Raw genomic sequence first — 22,141 nt, forward strand, 5'->3', positions numbered from 1 at the left:
TTGGATGTATATTACAAGTCGGATTTAACAGACCTATACTAAACTATCTTCCTGGAATTCATTATTGCCCTCTGTCAGTGCATACAGTTCAGTACCACAGAAAGCCATGAATAATTTCAGACCGTTCTTTATTTTAAGTCATCCTAAATTAGTGGGATTTTTAGAGCTCCTTGTTAATCTCTAGCAATCCACAATGTATAGAAATTATTACACTGTAGTGCTTTCGGTACAGCACAGATGGTTTTCGGGCACTAGTCAGGCAACTCCAAAAGGTATCACCCTGGGGCCTTTGTTGTACCATAGACTCTGACTAATTACTGTCATTTCTGTCTGCTTAAACTACAGCCACATTTGAAAACTGACATAAATTCTTCTTCAGATTTCTCAGCCAGCCTTACAGAAGTATTTTCTTTTCCATAGTTTATTACACTGCTTAAAGTTCTTCAAACTGTACATATCCAAAGACATGGTAACATTCCCATTGCTACCGGAGGTTAACAGATTTAATGCTGTTTAATTGTGGACCTGATGTAAGTCCCCCAACTCCTTCACAGATCCTGAATGCATGTGTGCTTTTATAGTAAAGGAAGATACATTTTAATGTTTATTGATAGCCAGTCAGAAGAAATCACCCACCAGCCTTCTCCTGCTACATCCCAGTTCTCTGATACCTGACGACATGTCTAGAATGCACGAGGACACCTCATGGACTGTATATGATTCTATTAGAGTTCTAATCCATGTAGAAAGATGGCTGCGTCTGTCTCCTTGGACCCTCCAGAGTATTTTATGGAATATTTTCCCTGTCTTCCTGCCAGCTATCTCCAAATGTGGAACAACTGCCCTGTTCCCCTGAAGAATGACCAGCATGGCAAGATGAGCCCTTGAGTGGCAGTGTGGCACAAGTCTTACCACAGCAAGCAGTGACTTCCAAGTGTTTCCGAGAGGGACTGCGCTGCAGTGTAAACTACATGGCTAGGGTTTTATTCACATACTTGGTGTAGAATATAGAGCTTCACCTATGCTAACAAGCGTTTTGCTACTGATATATGTCCCCAGCTTCTTTGTGCTAGACAGTTCTTATGTGAATTGACAGAAGCTAAGGTCATCTGAGAAGTGGAAACCTCAATTAAGAAAATGCCTCCGTAAGAATGGGGCTGGAGGTAAGCCTGTGGGGCGTGATTGATAGGGGGCAGCTCAGCCCATTGTAGGCAGTGCCATCCTTGGGCTGGCGCTCCTCAATTCTATAAGAAAGCAGGCTGAGCAAGCCATGAGGAGCAAGCCAGTCAGCAGCACCCCTCCATGGCCTCTGCATCAGCTCCTGCCTCCAGGTTCCTGCCTTACTTGAGTCCCTGTCCTGACTTCCTTTGGGATGAACAGTGATGTGGAAGCATAAGTTGAACAAAGCCTCTCCTTCCCAACCTTCCTTTGGTATGCATGGTGTTCCATCACAGCAAATAAAACCTTAACTCTCCTTTTATTTTTGCTTTTAAATATTAAGACAGGTGGGCTGTTGACACTTAAAAGAAGTACCAACATGTTTCTCATGTTTTTCTTTTGTCTCTAATAATCTTTCTGCATTCCTGTGTGTCTACTAGGGACAGTTTGCAGTGAAATTACTCTTTCCGTGAAGGCTTGGATTACCCAGAAGTAGTCTGTTTCTTCTGAATTACTTGGTGCTTTTTATACACTTTCAGTAATTACATCCATGTCAACATATACACACCATTAAATTCCACCAGGTTAGGAATCCTGACCCATTTGTTTCTCTATGCCAAGTAAAGTTGTAAATATTATTTGAGTTAGAAGAATCTTTAGTTAATTTTATGGGTATAAGCATTAAATAAATTTATATATTAAAAAAGGTATTATAATATAATGATGTTACCAATTATAAGTAAAATATATAATGCAGGGGGTTTGCTAGCAATTAAGTTTGGAATTGAGGAGGAAAAACCAAGGTAAATTTAGTTTCAGGAGTTGCTGCTGGAGGAGGTACAAAAGATACTAAGAATGTTTTTCATTACATCCTATTTTTTAATAGTTTTGTTGCCTTTGGTGTTCTTTTTGATTTTTTAAAAAAGATTTATTTATATGAGTACACTGTAGCTGTCTTCAGACACACCAGAAGAGGGCATCAGATCTCATTACAGATGGTTGTGAGCCACCATGTGGCTGCTGGGATTTGAACTCAGGACCTCTGGAAGAGCAGCCAGTGCTCTTAACCACTGAGCCATCTCTCCAGCCCTTTTTATTTATTTTTTTAAGTTGTAATTCCATAAAACCGTATTTGGTGGTGAAAAGACTACATTGGTAAAACTGGAATGAAAATTTACCATGGATCTTTTGACCTTTGAAATAAATGGAACTGGAGTCAGCTTCCCTGGAAGTGGATTTACTCGTGGCTGTGAGTCACCTTGTAAGTTGTGGGAATTTTCCTGGGTCCCCTGGAAGAGCAGCCAGTGCTGTCCCTCAGAGCCATGACTCTATCTCCACATTACAGACCCACTCTGAAGAATCCAGCTGTCCCCTTCTTTCTACTCTGTGCAATAAACAATTTATTTGTATTCATTCTGGAAGTTCCCAATCAATGCCACCTCCTTTGCAAAGCCTTCCCAGATCCAATTCATCATTTCCCCCTTTGTGCTGTTAAAAGCCCTCATATCTGTTAAAGGACAACTCATCCAGCATTTGACTAACTCACGACCTCTAAATGCCAGAGTCGATGGCATTGTTTTCTGTGCGAGTCCATTTCCAGGACTTGGAAGACCCCTTTCTTCACCCATATCTCGCTCTATGAATGCGCCATGGCCCAGGGGCTCCTAAGGTTGCCCTCTCGGTGTATCTGTGGAGCCTGCAAAGTCACATCGTGCCTCAGGGCTTGGTGGGTAGAACCATCTCACCATGTCCCCAGGCAGAGGACACCCACTGCCATAGGACACCTTTCTTACAGTTGAGAGTAATATAGACTGGATAAAAAACAATGTAGCATGAAAGACTCAAATTACAGATAATGTATCGTGGCTCATGGTAAAATCCTTAATGCAGTCAGATGGAATTTTGTGAGGTTGGCTCTTCTGGAAGGCATTTGTAAGAGCACTCAGCGATTTTTAATATCTTAATGCTTTCATAGTTGGTTTAAAGACCCCAATCATCTGATGTCAGTTAGATAAACTGAAGCTTAAAATACTCCCTAGGTTTTACTAGTCAATAAACACAGTATCCAACATTTCCTCTAGAATTTCATATGTAAAAAAAAAGTCCCCCTGAAGCTTACTTTTACCATTAAACTTCACCACAGTTCCAATTGGTGTGCAATCATTTCTTCTATATCTTTGCCATGGAAAAGGATTATTGATTAAATAATCTGCGTAAGATATTAAAATGTCCATAGCACAGTCCTTAGATAGAGTAAACTGAGCCCAGTCCAGCTACCTTGCGGTTTGTCATAGTAGTAATAACCACAAAGGTGGCAGCTGCCACCCTGAAAAAGAAAACGATGTCAAACCAGACCCTTTTTTAAAGGATTCTTTCTTACATATAAATATCACAGTATAAGATACCAATGGGTTTTTGCCCTGTCACAATTTTAAAAACACGAGACTTGAGAACTGTTTAACACTTCTGGAATTTGTATCTGAATAAAAGAAATGAAGAAATTCACTGTATCACATAGTTGTACCAAATAATAAGAATTATTATACTCATGAGCTCTGGCATAGAAAGCCCCAGATGGATGCACTTGTACAGACCTCTGGTGAAAGAGTGAAGGGGAATGAGTGGAAAAGGACCGTCTTCCTAACAGACCTGAAAAGCACAGGACAGAACAGCATGATGCTTGCCGGGGCACAGACCACAGACAGTGGCGTAGTTTCAGTTTGGGAACATGAAAGCTTTTAGAGATGACAGTGGTGATGCAGCCACAACACTGACTGTGCTCAGTGCTACTGAATTGTACGCTTATAAACGGATAAACGGAATAGTTTACATTTTAGTCCAATGAATAATAAAATTATAAAAATACAGCTGGAAATGCCCCGGCAGATTTATATATCAAAATAAAACTCCCATGTTTTATGGATTCAGAAGCACGAAGCATGAGGCATTAATAAGTCCCTGTGCTAAGAAAAGAACTACTGGGTAAGACAGAGCAATCCAAAGCCAGGGTTTTCTGTTATTGCAGAATCACTTCTCCTGAGCTACTCTGATTCCTGGCTTTCTTTAAAAGCCCCAGGATGCCCCTGGGCCCCATGTATCTGTACAGCCAGCCATACAGCCCTTTTCTCGAGGTACTTGACATTCTTGACAAAAAGACCTTAGAAAAGGCGGGGGTGGCGAATCCTCCAACATAAACATTATTGTGTTTCCAGTTCTCAGCCCTGAGTTATGTGCAGCTGGTGAATATTCCTAGAAATGCTGACATAGTTTGACAGTGGGATTGATCCCGCTTGCTAGCTCAGTGAAAAGACCAGATGTTACATGGTCAGCGCGGACCATTGGCTTCATCTTCTCTACCACATTAGTTCCTAACCAAACCAGGTGTCCCAAACTATGAGGTTGTTTTGATGTGTGGGCTCCTGTTGGCTTAAGATCATATGTGACTCCTAGCACCTGCACTAACCCCACAGGACTGGCCCCCACATACCAGCCCCCATTCTTCCCTAAGTAAAACCTTTCTGAAGTCAGTTCTTACTAATGACAAACTCCTGACAAACATACAGGAGAGTGATGGGCAGCATCAGTGGCCTTCTGCAAGTCCCTCGGCTTGGCCAGTTTTCTCAGAGCCTCATTTATGTTTATTATATCCATTCATTTCCTCACTGTTAAAATCGCGAAGCCTAAAGGCTTTACACAAGTATTGCCACATCTATTCCATGAAGCCTTCCACATCTTAGAGGTCAGGCACCATGCATTTCTTCACAACTGCCTTCAGTTCTAACATCATCCAGAAAGATGGAAAAGATTTGCTTCATTTTGAAGAATAAGAAACAAACTGGCAACAGTGTTTCATCAAGTTACTTCTTTTTTGCTCAGGTCATGACTGGTCACAGATCCTGACCATAGTTGGTTCTTACATGTCCACAGAGGATGTCGGCATTTCAGATGCCCTCTGTCTCCACTGGTAGTCTTCAGACTCTGACAGGCACAGCCTATAGCTGAGAATCTTAACATGCAGGTTGTGATTTGCTGTGCTTAAAATGGAGCCCCTACTTCTGCATTGATAACAGTCTCCAAGGGACAAAGCAGGAGACAATACTGGAGGAAGAAGGTTCTGAAGCTCTGCTTCTCACGGGGTGGCCTCAAGCGACCCAAGGCTGTGAAACAAACTCTCCTCAATTGCTTCAAGTGTAAAATGGACACCAGATTTTGAAGTCTTAGCCTGAAGTATAAGAATATAAAATATAACTTTTATACTGATTGTAGGCTGAAATAGTTTGAATGTATGGGCTTGAAAAACCACACTATTCGTGGGGTTGGGGATTTAGCTCAGTGGTAGAGCGCTTGCCTAGGAAGCGCAAGGCCCTGGGTTCGGTCCCCAGCTCCAAAAAAAAGAACCCCCCCCCAAAAAAACACACTATTCGAAGTTACTTTGCATTACCCACACCAGGCTCAGCCTCCCTTTCTCTGCATCCTGCTTGTGGATCAGATGCGAGCTCTCACGTACTGCCCCAGTGCCTTGCCTGCCTGCCTGCCACCATGTTCCCTGCCATGATGATGGACTGACCCTCAGAAACTATAAGCCAGCCTCCAGTTAATTACTTTCTGTTATAAGTTAACTTGGTCACGGTGTCTTGTCCTAGCAATAGAAAAGTAACTAAGATAAATATGTTCAGTAAGTATATGAGTTGTTTTTTTTTTTTAAATACATTTTGAGAAAAAAAAAAACTTTGGAGAGTCTATAAGCACCAAAACCAAAAGCAAATTCTGAGGAAAATTTTCATTTGGCTTATACTTCCACATCATAATCCATTATTGAGGGAAGTAAGTTAAAGCAGGAACCCAAGGGAGAAACCTAAAAGCAGGAACCATTGAGGAGATGCCCTCTGCCTGTTCTCCCCGGCTTGCTCAGCTCACGTCCAGGGAGCGGTGCCATCCAACAATCAAGACAATTGCTCACAGACGTGACTGCTGACCAGACTGATCTGGACAATCCCTCAGCCGAGACTACCTCTTGTCAGGTGACTCTTGGCTGTGTCAAGATGAAAATAAAAGCTAATCAGACCCAAGAGGAGGAGGAAGAAGAGAGGGGGAATAAGATTGTGTATTTACATTCCCCTTGTCAGGGGACTACAAAAAATTTAAGTCCGCTCGGGTAGTTCATGTTGCATCTTGCTTGGACCAGGCTTTTCCAGCAGATCTCGTGAGTCTTGTCTACCTGTTTATTGTTCAAGATGCACCACCTGCATTGCTAGATGTCTCATGTTGAGAACTCGTCAGCGTAGGGAACACCTGAAAACCCAAATATTCCCATTCCTACTAGTTCTAGTTGTGTTTTTTTTTCCTGTAGGTGAGTCCTTAGAAGAGTGTCTCTCCCCTGATTGATTCTGAGTGATCATCTTGTGACTTTTGAGCCCTACACACGTGCACTCTGGTCTCACGTACCTCAAAGTTCTTAGCACAATGCATTCAAAATACTGTGCCCTGGATTAAGGTCTAGGTCAAGTCCTACCAACTGCAATGTGTCACTTAGGGTGGGTCTTGAGTGTCTGATCCACTGTTTTCTCTGCTAAGGCAATTCCCAATAACTAACATAAATCCAATCAAAACACAGTTATGAAGTCAAACCACTGTCTGTAAACAAGCCATCAGCCAACACATACCAAATAGACTTGGGGACTATCCGCACCAGTGCTCTCCTCTGTTAAGGCAATCAGAAGTTGATGGAAAGAGAATTGCTAATAAATAAAGGTGACTGCCTCTCTTTCAACACCTGTGGGGTCTGACTTGAGGAGCTTTCGGGAGTCCTTGGCAGGAAGGAGTCGTCAGACACTGTTTGGCCCTACAGGGCTTTTATTCATTTTCAATCTGAATTCAGGGTCCCCTGCCTCCCCTTCCTTTCCTCACTCATTTTTTCATTCATTCATTCTCTCACTTCTCTGTCCTCTCCCACATCTCATTGGCTCAAACCTCCAATAAGTAATTTTTCTGGGTACCTTTGTTGGTCATACGTCAGTAACCCTGAGAGTCACAGAAAGCCCAACTGCAAGGGACGATGCCTTAGCACTCCTTAAATAAACAGCAGTTCCCAGGTCATTCCCTTTCCTCTCTGGTGGTGTGCTTTACTTCTTGGACCTATCATCATGTGTTGGGATCATGCACAGAGGATTTCAGAGGGGATTTAATACACCCGGCCCCAAAGTTGTTTTGAGGACTTAAATTGTAACCTGCAATTGAACCTCAGCTCCTGCTGAGCTGGAGAGAGGGCTCAGCATCTACGAGCACGGCAGCTCTTTCGGAGGACCTGAATTCAGTTCCCAGCACCCACATGGTGGCTCAAAATCATATCTAACTCCAGTTCCAGGTGATCTGATGCCCTTTTCTGAACACCACAGGCACTGAGTGCACATGGTACACAAACACAAAATGTTTAAAAGTAAAGCTGTATTATTACATTAACAGTATTAGCAAGTGTGGGACATAAAACTATGCCAGGAGGTTTGGTAAGGTAGAGCAGGTTGAGACCTGGAGACTTGGTGGGCGCACACCTGAGGCTTAGGTGACTCCCAGCTCCTGCCAGACTTCTGACTTGGAATGCATGCCATGCTTCTGACATAAAAGAAACTTGCCCTATGGTCACATAGGCCCAGAACAGAATTCACCATGCTAATGAGGTACCCAGAGGCCCAAAGGGCTTAGCCAATAAGTTCTTCCTCTGACATTTCTCCCTGCAGAAGGCATTTAATCTCGGGCCAACCCTGAGAAGTGGGGTATGGTTTTACGCATCCGCTGTCTGCCATGACCATAGAACTGTTTAGAACCATGGAGTGTCTCTTTTCACCAAGATCCACTGTGGGAAGCCATGAAGAAAGGCTTTGCCTACAGACCTGCAGCCTAATCTCCTGTAGAAGGCCTCTCCGTGCTCCCAGCCACAACCGCCACCACCAAGCCTGCATCCACCCAGCTAAGGGCAACCATCTCTGCTGGGACGAGCCAGAGCACCCCTCCCTCAGGCCCCTGTCTGGGCAGTGACACGGGATAAGTACAGTCAAAGCCCCAGCGTTCCGCCTCCCCAAGCTGCCGTGCCCAGTGGCAGAGCAGCTGTGGACGGACAACCCTACAAGCCAGTGTTCACATTTGCCCAGGCCTCTGAAGCCCCAGTTCAGCACTGTAAAAACATAGTCAACATACACAGTTAGCGTTCGCACATCCTGAGCACGGTTGGGATTTTGTGTTTAGTCTGGTCAGAGGACATGACTGGCTTCAGTGTTTCACACAATGGCAAGGGCAGGTAAGCAGTCAGCCCTCTGTCCCCTGAGGCTCAGGCCTGCCAATGTCATGCAGACAAGCCCTACTTAATAAAGATTAGCTGAAGTCACACTTTATAATGTTTATTAAATAGAAATGTTCTCCATTGGAATGTTACCTTGTTAATGAAGTAAAAGTGTAATGCTAATCTGCAAACTATTTACAATTCAAAATGTGTTTATTTGCATATGCTGCATGCAAATATGCCTGGCTTTAGGTGGGGGTCATTTATCCCCAAGAATAATTAAAATTTCTTTGTTACCCACAGGCTGTTCAATAAAGTTTCCTAAATTAAAATGGCGCCCATATATGGATAAGCTAGGATGACGGGGGAAGAGGGCATTTTTGTTTCTAGTTCTCGTTTCATGGCTGTCATCCTAACACAGCACTATATTCTGAGAAAAGTAAAGCTCTTTGATATCCCCGTGTAATCATATATCTTCAGAGAAAAATGGTTTTGCTCATTTATCAAGACCATACACAGCTGCGCACTCGGGAACATCCTGTAGCCAGACTCTACACATGACAATCATTAATCTAGTGATGACACGGGAACAAAACTAAATTAATTTCCTGCCCTGAGATACATGGAGACTATTAAAGAAGCATAAAAATGTACGATTTGGACAGCTTCAGGGGCTACTGATCGTGGAGACTAATGCTTCAGTGATGTTCACCCATTAATTAAAGCTCTGTTCGTGTGAATCTCATATTTAATTGTTTTTTTATATTCACGCTGTCCTGTGCATATCATAAACTGGCTGAATTCAGGACGGTGTGGGGCAGTTACAGAACTACGCACAGCCTGCTTGTCCAGTGACATGGGTCTCAGTCAAAACAGAGCTGAAACAGAGCACTTACTTTGTCATCTACGTTTGAGGCTTTGTCAAATATTTAGCGGGATCGGCAGGTTTGGGTTAAGCAAGAAACCCATGTAGGGCGTGGTGGCGCAGTCCTTGCAGTCCCTGCACTCAGGAGGCAGCAAGAGAAGATGGCAAGTTTAAGACCGGGCTAACAACAATAACAAACAAAGCCCATGAAAAGCAACAGAAGCAAATGGTTTGGTATCTCCATTAGCTATGACATTAGTTGATACAGAGTTTTGCTTTAAAGGTTACATTTTAGTTATCTATGCAGTTGACTGAAGCATTTCTCATAGGAAGGGGGCTCGTTAGACTCAGGAGTTAAGGAAAACATAGGTAAAGCTCAAGCAGCCCAGACACGAGTCACACTGTGGTGAACCGCTGATAGGAAAGAAAACTTCAACAGAACAGCCTGCAGGTTGCACAAGGAGCTCCAGGGAAGTAGTCATTACCCACAGGGGTGGAATTTTTAGTGACACAGCAAACAGTCTTTGAGTCGGACATGTTCTTGGAAGTCACCTCAGTCCAGGAGACCAACTGGTTCTCTAAGCTAGACTTGAGTGGAATCCTATCATCGGTGTTATCAGCATGGTGTCTGAAATGAATAGACATGCATTTAAGTTTCTTTAGGAAGAGTCTGGGATTCAGTTCCAGGGAATCTGATGCCTTCTTCTAGCCTCTGAGGACCCTGCATGCACATGTTTTACTACATTCTTATAGGCAAAACACTCAAACACGAAAATACAGATATTAAAAAGATGTTTTGGGGCTAGAGAGATGGATCAGTGGTCGTCAGGCCTGGCTGTTCTTGTAAAGATTTGATTGCCAGCCCCCAATGGTAGCTTCTTATACCCATCTGTAGTTCTGGCTACAGAGGATCTGATGCCGTCTTGTGACCTCTGCGGACACTGCACACACATGCTACACACAATACAGCACTGTCTTATACACTGCCACTCTGCTTTGTGTGTCTGGGAATGTCACCTTTAGGTACCTCATTTAGAGTAGAATCTTCGTTCGTTGGAACTGGCTTGTCCGATTTAATGACGTCAGCCATCATACATCACTAATCACTTGTTAGAGAAGCTGTGTATGTCTTGTTGTGTAGACATACCACTCAGTCCACTCCTCTGTCCACAGACACTTACATTGCTTCTGCCTTTATTGTAACTAATGCCTCCATGAACACTGGTATATTAGTTACTTTCCTATCGCTGTGGTTAAGCACCGTGATCAAGGTGACTTACAGATGAAAGATAGATCTGGACATAGACTCAGACAGCTAGCTTATCTAGAGAACACAACTGTTTCAACCCACTAAATGACCTCCAGAAGTCCTAGTAGCAATAAAGCATTTTCAGATAAAGCTATTATGACTTGAAAGCAAAATGGGTCACTAATTTCTAAATTTTTGCTAAGTAGGGTTTAAGCTCACACTGAATGATTCATGTTCTTAAAAAAAAGAAATTCTTAATTTTTACCCTTTGAACCAACTGGGGAAATAGTCCTGGTTTGCCACCATTCGAGTAACTTTCTACAAATGAAATTTACAAAGAAAGATTTCAGTTGTGGGAATGTCAATAAAAAACATCTTCAAACAGCACGTCTCCCAACATTCCTAGAGATAATTTCATCCTCGTCCTACATTTTAGGACAATTTTTCAAGCATTGTGATCCAAGTGAAGTCTATGTCTTCCCTCCTTAGATGCTTGGAAAAATCAGTAATGAGGACACTATCGCCTCCTTGTGCTGTGAATTCTCTCTCTACTCAGTACACTTGAAGCATGGAAACCAGGTCCTCTTCCATGCAGACCTAAGAGACTTCCGAAGACGGCTCTGAACTCTCTCTGCCCAGACTCAGGCACCTAACTCCACGATGCCAGCAACGTTCAAAACAAAATTAACCAAAACGACAACAAAACTACTCCTTCTGCTGCTTTTACTGACATGTCTCTAATTTCTAGTTCTACTTAGTAAGACTGCTCTTCAATTTTCTTATTAATAACAAAAACTTAATTCCTTGGAGATTAGCTGAGGAAGATTGTTAGTAGGACTGTGGGTAGATAAGCCAGCTGCAGACACGGTTTACTAGCAGGCCATTTACGGGATGGATTTAGGTCGAAGGGTAAGGAGTCTAGAGAGTCAGTGCACGCAGAGCTGGGAGGAAGCTCAGTGCAGAGCTCAGGTCTCTGCATGCTGGAGGACCACACTGGAGTTTGACAGCAGATCCACAATAAACAAAACCAGTGGCGATGACTGATTAACAGATGATTTTCTGTCATCCGATGCTTTACCAAGAAGGCATGGGTCTTGTAAAAATCTGATTTAGGGTCAGTGGACATGCTCAGTGAGTAAAGTATGAGGCCTGAGTTCAAATTCCTAGAAGTCTCGTAAAGCACGGGTGTAGTAAGAGTGTGTAATGTCAGCACTCTCACGGCTTCATGGCAAGTTGAGACGAGTCCTCAGAAGGACGTAGGTACTGGCCTGGCACACAGAAGAAAACACAAGTCCCCGTGTCAGACATGGCAGAAGCTATACATGACTTAGCATGTTTGTGTATTCATTCATTCACACAGACACACACGTACACACACACACACAGACACACACACACACACCATAAATTAACAAAAAAGAAAACAAAAGGTCTGATTTTTTCCCCCTCGCTCTGCCATTTAACAGTATTTGACTTTAGAAAGGTCATTTAATTCTAATCTACAAGTGGGTAATGTTCATTAAGAGTGGATATGGGGAACAATGCTCTTCTAGACATGTCTGAACATGTCCTGTGTCCTGTGGGATGAAAGGGGAGAGTTGCCCACAAGACCACCATTGTCCTTTCTTATACCTTTGCTGTCTCAAGTAAAACTCAGGCTGAAGAAAGGATAACATTGCTAGCTCCTTTGATTTCTTTTTTTCAGCAAATCTTGAATTTATTGCTCTTGCTTTTGGTGATTGATCAACCTGTGTAATTCACAGGGCAGGGAGGTCGAGGTGGAGAGATGTGCAGATTATTTTTCCATGTACGGTCATTTCTTTTGCTCCATCAGACTGGAAGATGGCTATTAAATTCAATTAGTCACTTTTTATTTTCTTCATGTTCCAAAGATTCTTTTTTTCCTGCTGCGCTAGGAGACCTTGATTTCCGTTGCTAGGAAACCTAGAAGGCGCTTTTGCTCTTCATGGAAACGGTGTTTAGCAGGATCATTTTGACTGATAGTTTATTCACTCTTTGGCTTTGTGCCAACTCAAAGGCAGCTCACTTCAAGTCCATACAAGGTAAATCTAGAAGCGGGAAAGGTACTGGCCCCTCGGGTGCCCTGTGGAAGTGCCTCGTGGGGTTCCTGGGGGGTTGGAGAAGGGAAAAGTGGAGAGTAAGAACCCCCCTCATGCCTGGAGAGCTTTGATCTGTGTTAGTATTGGGCTCCCTTTGGAGAAAATGTTCCATGGAGGCAGGAGGAGGCAGTTGAGTGGGCTGAAAAATGTTTGAAAAGCTCTGGCCTATCCTAGCACAAAAGAAAGTCAGGTCTCTGAGAGATCACGTGCCAAGAGGTAGGCGGCTCATAAGTCCCCAGCCTGGAGATTCGACAGGATCTGTTGCCTAGACATCTCTTTGCACCATCTAAGGTGCTCTGCACAGCTGCACAGCTTATGTGGTCCTTCCCCTGAGTGTATTCTGGGACTCCACAGTCCGACTCTGTCCGACTCTTGAAGTTCGGCAGCCCTGGACCGGAAGTCATGGTTGGTCGCACCAGCAGCTTTCTCCAAAATGACGCTGAGACTTTCTCTTTTTTACTTAACCAGTCATTTTCTCCAAATTCTGTTCAAAGAGTATGGATTTCTTGAGGGGTGGTGGAAGAATATTTTGTTTCTTCTTGTAGCTATGATCTGGGGAAGGACTTTTGCTGAGCCTGAGAGGACTTGTCTTAGCAATACTATGGCCATCTGAGCTGAACGTTCTCCTGCATCAAACAGCTAGAAGTGTGTAAAACACCTTTGAATGTCCACTACAGCTCAGAAGGTTTAAAGAGAAAGCTTGCAAGAAAGGAAAACCAGAGTTTTTTTTATATGACTTGATGCTGTCACTACTTTGGGCAGATGGGCACCCAGTCACTAACCAGCCGTTTGGAGTCACTGTCAGTTTAAGAAGTTGAGACCTGGATTGCTTCAAGATGGAGGGGTTCAACCGGTAGCTCTTAAGCCCAGAGATCTATAAACTTAGGGCTTTCAAGGTCTGTATACATGTGCGATAGGCAAATCAGGAACAGCCACCACAGCAAAGGGTGGCGACAGAGAGGTTTCTCTCTTTGTGTTGGTGCCCAAGTAGAGGCATACGATTTTAATTTTGAGCATTTCTCTGTGGGCTTCATGGGTTGAGGCTGTAGATGCTCTGTAAATATCAGGAGCCCATTGAAATAATGCACTAATTTAACACCACTGATTCCAGTCTGATGACGAATCTAAAAGAGTGACTTACAAAGGCACAAATATACTTCTTAAATTTCTAAAAATTTACTGGATTCTCCCAGGTAACTCATCAAAGCTCATTTCTTTTGAGCTCACACCTGTCTGAACTGAGTGATTTTATGATCCAAAATTAAAAAGTCGAGAAAAAAAATTTACCAATGGAAAGAGTTGGACTACACAGCAATGGTATATCTTTGAATGCCTGGCACCGCTCAGAAGATTTAAAGAAAAAGTTTGTAAGAAAGCAAAAGCACGGAGTTTCCTTTGATGGAATGTGTGTATTTTTTTTTAAAGGACTAAAGATGTAAGACAATCTTAAGATTTAATAGATGAAAATAGATCAATTAAAAATGTCAAGTATAATTTTGAGAAATAAATAAAATTGAATTAAAAATTAAACTGGAAGCAAGGGAGATGCCTCAGCGGGTGAAGTATTGACACACAAGAATGAGGATCAGAGTATAGGATGCTGGAAACCACGCACATGTTGGGAGGGTGTACCGTTTGCCTGTAATCTCTCTGCTTTGTTCAGAGACAGGGAACCCCTGGCTATCAAGGTCATCAGGACCAGTTGTGAGTTTAAGCAAGAGAATCTGTGTCAACATACAATGTAAAGAATGCTGGTGGAAGACATCAGATATTAATTTATGGCCTCTACATGCACACACACACACATACACACACACAAACACACACACACGAATACACATATGTATAGCACACACATACACCATATACATCTATGCAAGCATTAGAAAGATGAAAATAAATTGGCAGATTAACCAACTCAGAGCTGAAAAGAGAAGTCATGAACGGAAGAGTGCGCCACTGTGCCTGGCTCTTTATGTGAACTCCGAGGACCAAATTCGGATGCTCATGTCGAACAGCAAACATGTTATCTACAAAGATAACTAACTCTCTAGGCTCCTAAATTCTCAAATTTACATATGTGTGCACACATGTACATATGCACATATACACATGTGCATAATAATACAGTGCATGTCGGCTTTGAGGAAAAGATACAGAGATGCGTGATGATGAAATAAAAGAACATTAAAGTCATGGGGTTGGGGATTTGGCTCAGTGGTAGAGCGCTTGCCTAGCAAGCGCAAGGCCCTGGGTTCCATCCCCAGCTCCAGGGAAAAAAAAAACAAAAAAAAAACATCAAAGTCAAGAACATTTATGCAAACCCAGAAAAAAGTCGACTGTAAACATTCAACAACAGAGCTCTCCCGAGCCATAGCAGAGGCCAGGAAAGAGCATAACAGCTCGGGAACGCTAAAAATTATCTATGCAAAAACCTCAAATTCTGCTTTGAACTAAAGAGTAATATACAAACAGAGGCAAAACATAGATGCATTCAGACAAAAACACGGCGAGTTCAACTTATAATCCTGCTCCAATAAATACCATTCCAGGAATTTACAGAGAACAAAAGAAAAAAAAACCAAAAAAACAAAAAAAAATAAACAAAACAAAAAAAAAAACCCAAACAAACAAAAAAAATGAACCCAAAATATAGAAAACTTGAAAACAGCAAAATGTTAGGAGAAGCCTTGGGTGAATTGATCTGAAGACCAGCAGAAGCAGATGGCAGCATTAATAATGGCCGTCCTGGGGGGAGGGGGGCTATAGAACTAAAGAGCCGCAGGTGAAAGGTCTCACTCAGGAGCACAGCAACACTGAGGATAAAGCACCCAGGCTCTTCCTGGGTGTCCTGGTACATGCATATAAGAAGCCCAGTTCCGGGAAGGCATAAACGGGGTGACTGAAAGTGGAGGGTCAGCCTAGGCTATCTCAGGAGCCTCCTCCTCAAACAACAAGACCAAAGCGACATAAAAATTCCATCAACCATAAGTTATTTTAAGTGAAAAGGATGTTATTAGAGTCAGTGAGAGAATGCAGTTGAAAGCAAATGATAATTTAAGAATTCTAAGTTCCTATATAAATCCTCCGAATAGGGAGAGCTGAAATGGACAGTTAGACAGAGGAACTGAAGGCATGCAATCATAATGAAATGTGCATAATTCACATGGATCAAGAAGACAAAAAGATTTATAAATGTGCATCCAGGTGATAACAAAGTGGGTCAATAAAGCAGTATGTTGAGCTCAGCCCTCAGAGGGTTTACACTGTACTCAAATATGAACAGTTCACTGCTAAAAGTAGTCCACACACTGAGTCATAACAAATCCAGTACATACAAAACATGGCAATATATTTTGACCTGTGTTAAAAATTAAAACCAAAATGTATCCCAAATTTCACAAATACTTGAAAATTTAAAAAGTTCATGGGACTGCTCTTCCAGAGGACCAGAGTTCAATGACCAGCACCCATACCATGGCTCACAACCACGTCTAACTCTAGTTCCAGGGATCCAACACCCCTAGAGGCCTCCTTGAGCGTTGTTCACACGTAGTGCACGTACACACATTTAGACAAAACAGCCATGCACAAGAAATAAAAACTAAAGGGTAAATGATTCAGTCACACCCAGTTCTCTGCTGCCCTTTTTGATTTCTCGGACCTGTTTGCCCACCCTGAACCTGTGCTGGGTACCCAACCAGGCTTCAAGGTGAATATCGCCGGGACCGGTGGCCTCAGGAAGAGCTACCAAGAGCCTACCCTATAGGGTAGTTCCGTGATAGTTTTGGTGGCTGCTAATAAAATCCAGCTGTTATTTTTTGCCGATTTACTTTTTATTCTGCATCTTACTTTTATACCCACTGCAGATCAAGACACAAGCAGGGTCAAAGGCAGTCGGTTTGTCTATCCTGGGCTGTTACGTAAGAGCTCCAGCCAGTGGGACCCTTTATTGGCTCAGCAACCACGGAGGGGAGCCACTTAGGCTGCTGTCATTGAAAGTACACCATGGTATCAAATAAGACTTGTAGAGTCCGGGAGACAAGCAGGAGACTCTAAGAAAAGGCACACTGGCTTCTGCTCCACCCGCTGCCCTTTTGCGGGTGAGCTCTGGGTGAGTCCACAATGTCCCCCAGAGCTCTAGCGGGAGGGATGGCACTGTGAAGTGGGAGAGTTGCTGGTTCCCAGTGTAACTGATGTGGGTTTCCTGCTCTGTTCGTTCAGGGTATCCACTTTCCCTCACATAATCTGCCATTGTTCTCCCTGGTTCCTGTTTGATTTGGCAGGGCCAGCTGCTGGCTGTGCACTCGAGGCTCCTCATTCCGCTGTGCTAGACTCAGCTGAAACCCTTGCCTCCCCCCAACAGGAGCCAAATGCAGCATGAACGGTGACATTTCTGCTCACCAGGAAAACATAAAGAAATCCCAATGAAGCAAGAAGGTAGACAAAATCCTTTCCAGCAATTGAACAAAAAGGGTATTTTTGGTTTTTTTCTTTTTTTTTTTTTTTGCATCTAAGTTTTATGGAAGTCAATTCTCCGACTCTCTGCTGGACTTTCAAACCTCCCTTTCTTTGTCCCACATAATTTAAACACACTTAGCTATTCTGAGGGCGGGCCCATATTTGCACGGCAACCATGGTTGGAGGATGTCGTTGAATTTGAAAGGCAGCACTTCCTCGTCCGGTACATAAATTCCAATGAAGGTTCCGAGGAGTGTGCCAGTGGCGGCCGTGTTTGACAGTCAGACAAGAAGGTCATTTATCCCAAAAGACTTTGAATCCATGCCCAGAGTCAAATGTAATCTTTTTATAAAACTCACGAGGCTTGGAATAAAAAGTTAACTGACTCAGCGCCCTGCTCGTTAGGGAGTAGGAAGGCTTCGGAGTGGAGAGAGAGCTAAAGAGCTTGAGCATGTCGGATGACTTCTTTATGAGGTCACCCATGATATTTTTTAATGAGTCTTGTGTAAAAGTTTATATTGCTTGTTGAGGGTTGAAAATACCATCTCTTTATGAAAATTCCCATTTCCTAGGAAGAAAATAGAGAAGGAAAAAAATAAAATGGGATATAGGAAGCCTGTGGGATAGGACTTTAAAGACCCAGTACATCATTGAATCAGTAAATGAACTAACGAGTGAGTTTAGTGCCAGCAAGAGACCCCTCCATAGTTTCATCCCCAGGTTCCTGCCTCCTTCGATGATACACTATCACCTGCAAGTCGAAGCAAAACCTTTCTTCCCAACTTGTTTCTGGTCGTGGTGTCTATCACAGGAACAGAAAGCAAACCGTAACATTGCTGGTGCCGGGGAGGTCACAGACCTCAGGAGCCATTCACTGTTGCTGTTTTGCCAAGTAGACGTGCTCCCATCGCCTCCTAAACACTCATGCTCATGTGCATAGATCAGTGACACTCTCACTGATGCTCAGGGTGGCTCATGGCCACAGGAGGGAGTGAACGCAGAGACTCACACCTGGTCAAAGTGTCCAGCCGGGGGAAGGGCGAAGTGCTTGCCCCTCTCTCAAGGTCCAGGGAGCATTATGGAAGAACAGGTCAGGGAGACCCTAAGAGCCAGAGGCTAGGGATGTCTGCCTTTAAAAAGATGTCTTCCGGACAAGACCTGGCTGCTGTAGTCATGAACTCACTATGAAAGATTGAGGAGTGCTCCTGAGAACCTACTGACAGTGAACCCCTCTCTGAGGGGCCACTGAAAGTTAATGGTTGCTGTGGGTAATGTTTCTGTGCTTAGGCTCCAGTAAATACCCTTCCAGCCTTGCTCATGTAAATTCAATGACTCACACACCAAAAAGAAGACATGAAATTGGAGGGTAGTTGCTGAGGAGTTCAGGCAGGAAGAGGAAAGGGGGTGTGAGGATAGCAGGGAGTGAAAAGACTAGAATTTATTATATATGTCTATGAAACTGTCCAAGAATAAAAAATAATTTTTTAAAAAATTCAACAGCAATCCCTTTGAGTGTTTTCTATCGCTCAACACTAAAGGTAGAAACAGATTTTGCTATCAGAAAAATGTCACTGTACTGAATACCAATTCCCAGAATAGTGTAGAACAAGGTTGAAGCCAGGCTGTGCCTCCAGGCTGGGTAGTGAGAGGACCGCCCACCCGTTTCCCAGAAGAGCCTCACAGTGCATCCTCCGAGGAAGAGAAACCTTTTACATAAATACACCTTTAGGACAACACCACATTCTAGCTTCTGGGAGGCCGAGCACTGTAAATTCAGTGTCAGAGATGCCATCCTGACATCTATGTGTCACCCTGCGCTCACAAAGAAAGGACTTTCTGCGGGGTCTGTATTTAACCTTGTCTGCAAACAGCTCTGTGAGGGAATGAGTTACTTATAGTTGAGTGCTATTCAGACCAACAGACACGTGATATAGATCTGTATCCTCCTCAAGTCTTTGACTTCACTTAAACAAGTCTTGATGCTGTCAGTGCTAAGTGAATGATCTTAACGTGAGTCCCACTGAGCCATCGTTTTTCGTTCAGGGCCATCGCTATTTGCATATTCGTGTTATTGATGATGTGTTATATTATTTAACACTTGCTAACTCTGTAGTGGAAGCCACATCAAGGATATTAAAAATACATTTCTCGCCAGGATTAGATTTTATTTTATAAGGTAGTAAAAGGGAAGAACGAAGAAAGAGAAGGAAGGAAGGATGACTGAGGGAGAGGAGTAAACAGGGAGGGAAGGAAGGGGATCATCAGAGAGAGAGGAAGACTGAAATGTACAACTGCTTTTTTTTTCTTTGTATGAGGCTCAGGGCCAAACTCATGGTATGATGCTGCCCACATTTAGAGTGGGTCTTCCCACCTCAATTAATATAGTCTAGAAACTCTCTCTCTCTCAGACATGCCCAGAGGCTTCTCTCCAAGGTGATTTTAAAGCCAGTCAAGTTGACATTCAACATTACCCATTGAACCACCCCCATTTGAACGTTAATAAATATTTTAACTCAGAGAATAAGAAAGGTCAAAAATCAACCAACCAACCAAACAAAACCCAAAACCAAACCTACATCTAATGAGCAGATCCCAAGAAGGCATGAGCAGGGCTGATGCTAAAGAATGATCTCTGAGGTCCACACCTGCAGCAGCAGCAGCAGCAGCAGCAGCAGCAGCAGCAGCAGCAGCAGCAGCAGCAGCAGCGACAGCCAACCTCTGGTTGACCTCAGCACAAGGATTACCAGTGCTCTGAACTGCGTGTTGTTCACATGACCAGAGGTAAACACAGAGGTATATCCCTTACAGTCCACTGCATATGGTACATCTCCTGATGTACTAGAACTATCACACTCTTACGAGAGCTATAGAAAAATCAAGACTCTCTCATGTTCTGATACAGCACACAAGGCCTTGACATAAGAGATCATCAGCAAAGAGTAGTGGAAAGTATAATACAAAACTCATTTGGTAACTGTCTCAGTCAGGGTTTCTACTCCTGCACAAACATCAGGACCAAGAAGCAGGTTGGGGAGGAAAGAGTTTATTCAGCTTACACTTCCACACTGCTGATCATCACCAAAGGAAGTCAGGACTGGAACTCACAGGTCAGGAAGCAGGAGCTGATGCAGAGGCCCTGGAGGGGTGTTACTCACTGGCTTGCTCCCCCTGGCTTGCTCAGTTTGCTCTCTTATAGAACCCAGAACCACCAGCCCAGGGACAGCACCACCCACAATGGGTGGGGCCCTCCCCCCTTGATCACTAATTGAGAAAATGCCTCACAGCTGGGTCTCCTGGAGGCATTTCCTTAACTGAGGCTCCTTCCTCCATGATAACTCCAGCTTGTGTCAAGTGGACACACAAATCCAGACCTCGCAGCAATCTGGTGTTCCAGGCCATGTCATCAAGAAAAGACTGTAGTCTAAAACAACGCTTACATGTCAGTGGGAGAAAGAGCCATCCCGACGCGTGTGAAAATCTCAACATGAAAGTCCAAGAGATGTGAAGGAGCGAGGAAGGTGACGCAGCCTCTCCCACTGCTCATCATTTCCTTGCAGCTGACTGCAGATTCTAGAGTGGATAAAATGCCAGCAAATGAAACTAAATGGGGGAACTGAGAAAGAGCAATGCATTCTAAGAAATCCCCAGAAATGACTAATCAAATTAAGTCAAAGAATTTAGGATATCACTGAGAAATTTGATAGATTTTGAAAAAAAAAAAAAAGCCATGAATCTTGGAATTTTTGTTACAAGGAGAAAGGATCCTTAGGTGTATGTTCCTTTTGTTCTCACAGAACGTACACTGTGACTTTCTGTGCTGCTCACAGCACCATTTTGCAGCCTACTTGCAGTTACCTCAGAAAGATCGCTGATAGCTGCAGATGTGGGCAGGTAAAGGACCGATGGAAGGCTCAGGGATGAATGGCAGGCTAACCCCTGGCTACACAGGTCACACCTGTCTTCACAGCATCACGCCTTACCCAAATCTTCCATGTAGCTGACCTCCAGCCACACAAGGGATCGATTATAGAAGGGCTAATAAACACAGATGTCAATGAATGGAGTCAATCTCCTGTGGGCGAGGCAGTTTAAATTTATCCCATGGTCTTGCTTACAAATGAATGAGACTCAGACTGTGGTCATGTAATTTGGCTTTAACAAGTACTGGGGGTCACCCCTAAGCCACTTTTCTAACTGCTGGACTGGCTATCTCCCCAGCGGTGTACCCAAGCACTTGCTGTTTCCCTTGGCCCTGTAGTAATCCGCTGTAGCCATTTTATCCAACCAGTAGTTTTAAATTAAGAAGCAAAGTGTGAACAACGAAAGCTAGCAACCTTGAGAATTCAATCCGCTTGAGGCAAGTAGGCCTTGGGGTACAGAATTGAGCATTCTAACACACAGCAACAGACTAAACCTCAACGGTCCCCCAGTACTTAGGAACACGACTGGGAAAACTGCCCCGGGGATGGGGCATAGAGTTACTGGAACGTTTCTAATGCCTTAAGGAAGAGCTGTACCAGAAAAGTCTGTGCTCCCGGTTGAGAACAGGTAATATTCTCTCGGGTCACACCGTTTGCTGACTCTCAGAAGCCAACCCTTGAAACACATCACCAGCTCCCTTCCTCCTTTCCACAAGCACCACTAAACGCCACTAGATGACATGTCAACACTACCCTAGGAAGACTGTGGGTTAGCCCCTCCCCCCATCACGCCCTTTGTTTTAGAAACTGAACTAGGGATGCAGCTTCTGTGCTTTTATGCTCTGTACATGTTCATTCATATGAATCCTAAATTTATATGAATTATACATACCCTGGGGGGATAGAGGTAGGCGGGTTTCCTCCAATCTTCTGCCTCGACCAAATACTAACCACTCCCTATCTCACCCCTGCACTGAAACCTTAGAGGAACTATTACCTCATCCTTCACACATACAGGAGGGCACATTGCCTCAGGCCATCTACACCTGCTATACAGATAGCAGCTCCTTTCTATATGAAGGGGCCAGAAGAGCT

At 43.6% G+C, this 22,141-nt stretch overlaps 1 protein-coding gene across 8 annotated transcripts in view; it reads right to left on the reverse strand.

The window, feature by feature from the left end:
• Stard13 (StAR-related lipid transfer domain containing 13) overlaps positions 1-22,141 on the reverse strand; it is a 396,493-nt gene that overhangs the window by 334,224 nt on the left and 40,128 nt on the right. For 3 of the 8 annotated variants that reach the window (XM_087579092.1, XM_087579090.1, XM_087579103.1), the window contains exon 2: positions 20,564-20,696. The exons of the other annotated variants lie outside the window; for them this stretch is intronic. The gene's annotated coding sequence lies outside the window, so the exon portion shown is untranslated. The remainder of the gene's footprint in view (positions 1-20,563; positions 20,697-22,141) is intronic. 8 annotated transcript variants of the gene reach the window in all.

This window comes from Rattus norvegicus, chromosome 12 (genome assembly GCF_021556685.1).
Source record: "Rattus norvegicus strain SHRSP/BbbUtx chromosome 12, alternate assembly SHRSP_T2T, whole genome shotgun sequence".
Lineage (NCBI taxonomy): Eukaryota > Metazoa > Chordata > Mammalia > Rodentia > Muridae > Rattus > Rattus norvegicus.